The following is a 7675-nucleotide window of genomic DNA, read 5'->3' as shown; positions in this document are numbered from 1 at the left end:
CAATCTAGCTGGCATGTTTTTTACTTTGATTTTGTTTATTCTGTTTTTTTATTCCAGTATTGCCATTTGGTTCTTCATGATATATTTCTTTGCTGAAATTTTCTATTCTATCATTTATTTTAAAAACAATTGCTTTTGAAACAATTTTACTATGGCTGATTCACAGCTTTTCATGTAGTTCCAGTATATGATTCCTCTTGGTATTGTCACCCATTGATAGCTTTTCTTATTCTAGGTGTGCTTTTCTTGGTTGTTGGTATTCTGAGTGATTTTTAGTTGTATCTTTGATATGCTGGATAACATATTAGAAGACTATTGACCTTATTTAGATCTATCTTAGTAGGCAGTCCTCCAGTTCATGTTTAGGCTTCATGTGTGCTGGCATGGATATATCAAGCATGCAGTTGCCTCTGTGTGTTTGGGATGTAGGATGGGTCTGTCTGCCTGGGCTCTGCTGATTTTGCCACTGGGAACAGATCTAGCTTGCCGCTGTCACTGTGTAGGTGTGAAGATTTTGTATAGTTTTAAAATAAGGCAAATGGTCACAAGATGGAGATGTATGTCTGGAAGTTAATAATATATAGACACATTAATAGGAGAGAATGTGTTGTCACTAAAGCTTTTGTAGTAAAGGATTGATAAAGGAACCAGAACTGATCCTAGAAATCACTAGAATTTAATGAGAAGGGATTAGAAAATTCATCGAAAGATAATATTAGAGAGAAACCAGGAATATTAGTACTGTGAAAATCAGTGAGGAAGAGGAGAGTTTGAACTAAGGATGGTTAATATGGTTGGATATTTAAGAGAAATCAAGGTGAGGAAGTGTCAATTAAGATATTTTTCATTAACTTAGAAAAACATAAATGAAATATTCAGAGTTGACATCAAATAAATGCTGTTAATTACATCAGTTCAGCAGTTCTATATGTTCAGGAAATGAGTCTGAGAAAGAAAAGATGATGATAAAGTTGTCAGAGATTTAGAATTATAGAAAGAATTATTTGGAGGGAAAGGAAATCATGGTTATTCATAGGCATAAGAGGATGAAGAAGAAGATACTGCAGATAGAGGAAAAGAAAATGGAGTAACGTACAAATAATGTTATGGTGATGGCCAAATCTGAATGTCTTTTGATATATGAGGTATAAAGATAAAACTGAGGACAGTATTTGTAAAACATTTAGGAATGTATCTTCATGTACTCTTTTTTCAGGATCATTGTTTTTATCAAGGTTATGCTGCAGAAATTCCAAACTCAGCTGTGACACTTAACACCTGTTCTGGTCTCAGGTAATGGTGTATTTCAGTGATGTACATGATTGAAGATGCTGCATGACTCTTAATTTTCAGAAATTTCATAAATAGTAGAGTGAAGGCAAAGTAAATACAGACTTTGATTGTGTTTCTTCTCATATGTTTTTTTCCCTTCCTTCTCTTCCTCTAATCACTTGTCCTATTCTCTTTGTTTCTCTTCCAGGGTTTGCAATTATAAAATTTACCCAGAAAAAAACCCACAATAGCATTAAGAATATTTACTTTTTTTTCTGTGTTTTTGTTCCTTTTTTTGTTTTGTTTTGTTTAGGTGAAAATGTTGTTGTTGTTGTTAGGTGCTGTTGAGTTGGTTCTGACTCTAGTGACCCTGTCTACAACAGAACAAAACACTGCCGAGTCCTATGCCATCCTCACAATCGTTATGTGTGAGCCCATTGTTGCAGCCACTGTGTCAGTCCGTCTTGTTGAGGGTCTTCCTCTTTTTTGCTGACCCTCTACTTTATCAAACATGATGTCCTTCTCCAGGGACTGATCTCTGCTGATAACATGTTCAAAGTCTGTGAGATGTAGTCTTGCCATCCTTGCTTCCAAGGAACATTCTGGTTGTACTTAAAGCAGATACACCACTTCAACAATTTCTACAGGTACAATTAAGTGACATTGATTACATTCTTCAAGTTGTGCAACCATTCTCTCTAACCTTTTCCAAATTATTTCACCATCGTTAATTTTACTGCCCCCTTAAGCTTCTCATCTAACCTTTTGATTTGCTGTTGTCAATTTGATCTCACGTAGATAATTCCCTAAAAGGGTACAATGCTCAAGGCAGACACACTTTACTAATTTAAGGTGAACTATAGTTTGGTTCAAACAAGACTTTAGGAGATAGTTTTGGTTTTAAGTTTAAAGATTATCTCGGGGCAGTAGTTTTAGGACTTCATCTAGTAGCCTCAATCACTGCAGAAATAGAAATATTTTACATAAATTTGATAGTGATATTTGTGGTCTAATTTCTGTGAATTATCCCACAGATTAACTTTCAAACCCATATTTCATATTTTCTTCTATTATGGCAGTCGTTCTAACAGAACAAGGGGATATCGTGTGGTTTAAATTCAGGAAAAGTGTGTGTCAGAGTTGTGTCCTTTTGCCATACTTATTCAGTCTGTATGCTGAGCCAATAATCCAAGAAGCTGAACTATATGAAGAACAACGCAGCGTCAGGATTGGAGGAAGACTCATTAACAGCCTGCAATATGCAGATGACACAACCTTGCTTGCTGAAAGTGAAGAGGACTTGAAGCACTTAGTGATGAAGATCAAAGACCACAGTCTTCAGTATGGATTACACCTCAACATAAAGAAAACAAAAATCCTCACAACTGGACCAATAAGTAACATCATGATAAATGGAGAAAATATTGAAGTTGTCAAAGATTTCGTTTTACTTGGATCCACAGTCAACACCCATGGAAGTAGCAGTCAAGAAATGAAATGACGCATTGCATTGGGCAAATCTGCTGCAAAAGACCTCTTTAAAGTGTTGGAAAGGAAAGATGTCATCTTGAAGACTGAGGTGCGCCTGACCCAAGCATAAGGTCACTCTGAGTCAGAATTGAGTAGACAGCACCTAGCAACAACAATGGCATTATGTAGTATTTGTGGTTCTTGTGTGGCTAAGAAATGTGAATCTTTTATAGAAGAATGTGCTTAGTCACACTAGAATCACAACTGCTACTAAATGCCGTAATAGAAGAAAGTATAAACTACGGGCTTGAAAGTTAATTCATTGGATGATTCTTAGAAATTAGACCTCAAATATCATTATCAAATTTTTATAAAATTTTTCTGTTTAATATTTATTTACGTTTCTCAATGGGAAACATATTGGTTGCCTTTTAATTTCCTCTTTCATTGAAATTTCAGGGGATTATTGCAGTTGGAGAATGTCAGTTATGGAATTGAACCATTACCATCTGTAGGTACATATGAGCATATGCTTTATCAAATAAGAAATAAGAAAATCGACTTTTCCCCTTCACAAGGAAATTACCATATGAAACAATCTGAGGATCAACTTAACAGGATTCTTGTGAAATCAGAAGTGAGTAACTCTTTTAATGACATCTTTATTTGAATTTTGTTAAAGTTATTCACCTTGAAATTTTGAAATTTCTTCTATTTGACAAACAAATTTGAATATTGACTATATAAGGCCTTCTGTTGTAGGATATTTATTTTAAGAATAGTTTCGTGTTTATTATTATCATATTAGAAAACATGTACTTTCAAAATCATCAAAATTATGGCAGCATATTTCTTTAATTGCGGTGATTTTATACGTATGTATATACTTGCATTGTCACTAAACGTGCAGTCTCACTAATATGTTCCTAACTTTGATTGTTACTTTATAAACATTTTCACTTGCTAATAAATTTTCTTTGTAAAAAATATTATTTTGATAGAAAATATAAAAACAGAAATAGGTCAAGACTATACAATAGAAATTGTCCCAAACTCCATCGTTTAGAGATAATGCTCTTAGAGTTTTGAGTATTTCTTCAATCCTTTTCCTATTCATAGATATAAATACTTATTTGTAAATATATAGATGCTTTTCTTCCAAACATGATCTTAGTATATTATCTGATTTGAAATTTCCTGTTTGCTCTTAAGGGTATAATTTGCATTTGTAATTATTGTTAAATTGTACTACATTTATTAGCATTGCAAATTAAGTAATATTGTTTAGCATATCTAATAAAACATGAAATATATATTTATGTAAAGAAAAAGTGAAATAGGAATGGGCTACAATTCCATTTTATAAAGCTAAGTGTTGTAGAATCAGCTGCCATCATGGTTATGTATATTATTTTAAATCTTTTCTTACATATGTATATTCATTAATATATTGAAAATGTATATATTTCAAAAAATTATGGCATATTTTGCATATTTATGTATGCTAATCAATAAATGAACCTCATGGATGTATTAAATTTTTGAGCAATCCCACATTTCTTATAAATAACTACATCTAAGAATAGACATATTTCCCAATACGTTTATATGTATATGTATATATGCTAACTTACTTCTTTAGATGTTTGTATAACTTTACATTTGGTCATTAGTGGATAAATAAATGTATGTAAGTCCACACATTATCATTAAAACTGGATCTCACATTACAGAAAAGCAACACAAAATAGTAATGAATGAAACTTTAATATATGACAAATTTTATCTCACTGTTAATTTGATTTCTATTTATTTATTTTGGCAAAGATGTTGGTAGGAGTACGGGCTAAGAAAACTTCTCTTTCAGAAACTCACAGAAATGATAGAATAGAATCATATATAGAAACGAAAACTTCATTTTTAAAGAAACTGAGAAGTAGCCCCAAATTTCATGCTAGCTCTGGAAATTATTTACATGATGCAATACAATACTGGGCACAATCAAAGACAATACTACAACCGTAACAGAACATTATCACAGAAAGTAAATTGAAAACAAAAACAAAAACTTCAAAGGATTTTGTGAATCTTCTTCTGTGGTAGAATGAAAAGTTCTGAAATGATGAGCATGCTATGGGAGAGACAAATAACACACTACTCGAAGTCATCCCCCTGTAATGAATCTACAATAATAGAAGGATTGGAGGAGATACAGATAACTTGTATTCTCAGCCTCCTGAGTTTCAATTCCAGCACAATCAGTCTGTAGCCCCAAGAACTTGGGCAAGTTCTATAACCTTTCTCTGTTGAAATTTCCTCATCTGTGAAAAACAATAATAAAAATAATGCTTAACTCCTACGATTATTAAGAAAAAAAAATTGCCGTCAAGTTGATTCTAACTGATGGAGAACCAATGTGATGCAGAATAAAACTGCTCTGTATAGAGTTTTCTTGGCTGTAATCTTTACAGAAGCAGATTGTTAGATCTTTCTTCCAGGTTCACCGCTGGATGGGTTCAAACTACCAAACTTTAGGTTAATAGTTAAGCAGAAATCATTTGCAGTACCCAGAGACCTCAAGGATTAAGCAAATTAATAACTGCAAATTACTTAGAATAGTACATGGAGATATTCAAGTGCTCAATAAATATCTCTACTACTGCTATTAATTTTTGCCTAACATACTCCGAATGTAGTAGAGCAAAGTAATTGGAAGGGTCGCTGTTAGCCGGAATGGACTCGATGGCAGTGGGTTTGGTTCTTTGGTTTATGCAAAGTTTGGTTACAAAATAAAATACAATAATGAAATAAAATGAAGAGAAACAAAATTTTCAGAACCTAAAAAGAAACCTAGTAAGTTGCTATGGGAATGGGGATAACCTGATATTGCTCTGTGTTTATGAATTTTAAATCATCCATAAGGGAACTTATAAGTTCCTGTTCATAGTTAATATGATAAACTTATACCTGTGGGTTCAGTTAAACATATCTTCACATTTATGAAATCAAGAGCAAATAAACAAAGTGAATACTTTCAGTATAACTGTTTTTACAAAGAATACAATAAACAATAAATAATATAAAAGCTTATAACTTAAGCATGTTTGTGCGTTATGAAAATAAACACAAAAATAATTGTTAACAAAGTGGATGGGTTCATTATAACCAGAGTTGACTTTAAAAAAAAATCTGTTGAAACCATTTGCATCTATTATTATGTAAGAAAAATAAGAAAGAAATAATCAAGGGACATATGAATAAATATACATGTAACATTTCTACAGAAAAATACCAAGTTCAAAAATGAATTAAAAAATAATCAGTCTTATTGCAAAACTCAAAATATGTTCAAATAAATGTTCATATCTGAGTTCAAATAGCTAATTTAATATTTGAACTATATATAAAAAAGGAGGTAAATATGTTTTGACCCTAGATGGATGTAATAGTCTATATTCATGGACTGCCTCGTAGATGCCACATATTGTTCCACGAGCTTTGTGTGTTTCCATCATTCCAATTCTTTCAACAGTCCCGAGTTAGTGCTATTACCCCTTTTTTCATGATTAGGGAAGAGAATTTAAATGATAATACTAGGAAATCCTCTGGTAATTTCAGTTAAAATTTAAACCCAGATAATATGATTCCAAAGATGTGTTCTTTAGTACTCTAATTGTGTACCTCTAATACAGTGTGTTTAAAAGGTCCCTGGAAATGCCCAGGAAAAAAAAGAGAAAAAGAAAACTATTTTAAAATGAAAGATATAAGGAGAACTAGTGAATAACAGAATAGACACTATGCTGAAATCCCAATCTATAATTTTAAAGTAAGGTTTAAGGAAATGGAGAAAGCAGTATATAAAAATATGATGGCTGAGAAAATGTAAGTATGGAAGACTGATATTGGAAATTCACGACAACGTTGTCATTCATGAATAAGAGGATACAAGATTAGCACCAAAATATTCCAAGTTATTAAAGAGTAAAACCAGGTTGAAATAAAGAAGTCCTGAAACTTTCCAAGAAAATTGTCCCAAGAAACACTAATTAAAACTGGCAGTACTGAAATATAGTAGATTAATATATTGGACTTTATAGATAAATAATCAATAATCCTATGGGCATCTTGACCTCAAAAAAAGTCAGTCATGAAGATGGAAAAGTTCAAATTGCTTTGGTTCAAATGATGTATTGTGTTATAAGACAGTGATTCTATAGCATCTGTAAGGAATATACAGTATCCCAAGGATTCTTTACCTAGTTAAGTTACAGTTACAGTATAAAGGCAGCAGAAAAACATTCTTTTTAAAGAATTCTGAGAATATAACAGCTACGGGACTCTGTGTTAATATTACTTGAATCAATACAGAAAACAGGAATTGATGTAATTATTTAACAGATTTATACCTGAAACAACAGGAGAGTATACATAGATCCAGACAAAGAATTTGGCAAAATTCAACACCCATTCATGATAAAAACTAGGAATAGAGTGAACTTCCTCAATCCCGTAAAGAGCGTGTTTGAAAAACCTACAGCTAACATAATGGACATAAACGACTGAATATTTTCCCCCTAAAATGGAGCCCTGGTGGCATAGTGGTTAAACTTTTGGCTGCTGACCAAATGGTCAGGAGTTCGAATCCACCAGCTGCTCCTTGGAAACCCTATGGGGCAGTTGTATTCTTGTCCTGTAGAGGTGCTATGAGTTGGAATTGACTTAATAGCAACAGGTTTGGGTTTTGTTTTTAAGATGGGAAACAAGGCAAGGATGTTTGCTCTCGTTACTTCTATTCAGCATTTTACAGGAGTTTTTAGACAGTGCAGTAACAAAGAGAATAATAATAAAGCGCATACAGATTTGAAAGGAAAAAAGTAGCTTGACTTTTATAAATGATCCAACTCTGTACCTAGAAAATACTAAAGAATCTTCA

At 32.5% G+C, this 7675-nt stretch overlaps 1 long non-coding RNA gene across 1 annotated transcript; it reads left to right on the top strand.

The window, feature by feature from the left end:
• Positions 1–1208: 1208 nt before the first annotated feature.
• LOC111819431 (uncharacterized) lies at positions 1209–3291 on the top strand. The gene is made up of 2 exons (XR_002823057.1): positions 1209–1293; positions 3202–3291. It is a non-coding gene; the product is annotated as an uncharacterized LOC111819431 (long non-coding RNA).
• The last annotated feature ends 4384 nt before the right edge of the window (positions 3292–7675 follow it).

This window comes from Trichechus manatus, unplaced genomic scaffold (assembly GCF_000243295.1).
Source record: "Trichechus manatus latirostris isolate Lorelei unplaced genomic scaffold, TriManLat1.0 scaffold01030, whole genome shotgun sequence".
Taxonomy (NCBI): domain Eukaryota; kingdom Metazoa; phylum Chordata; class Mammalia; order Sirenia; family Trichechidae; genus Trichechus; species Trichechus manatus.
The sequence above is the reverse complement of the archived record's forward strand: the minus strand, read 5'-3'. Positions and strand labels throughout refer to the sequence as shown.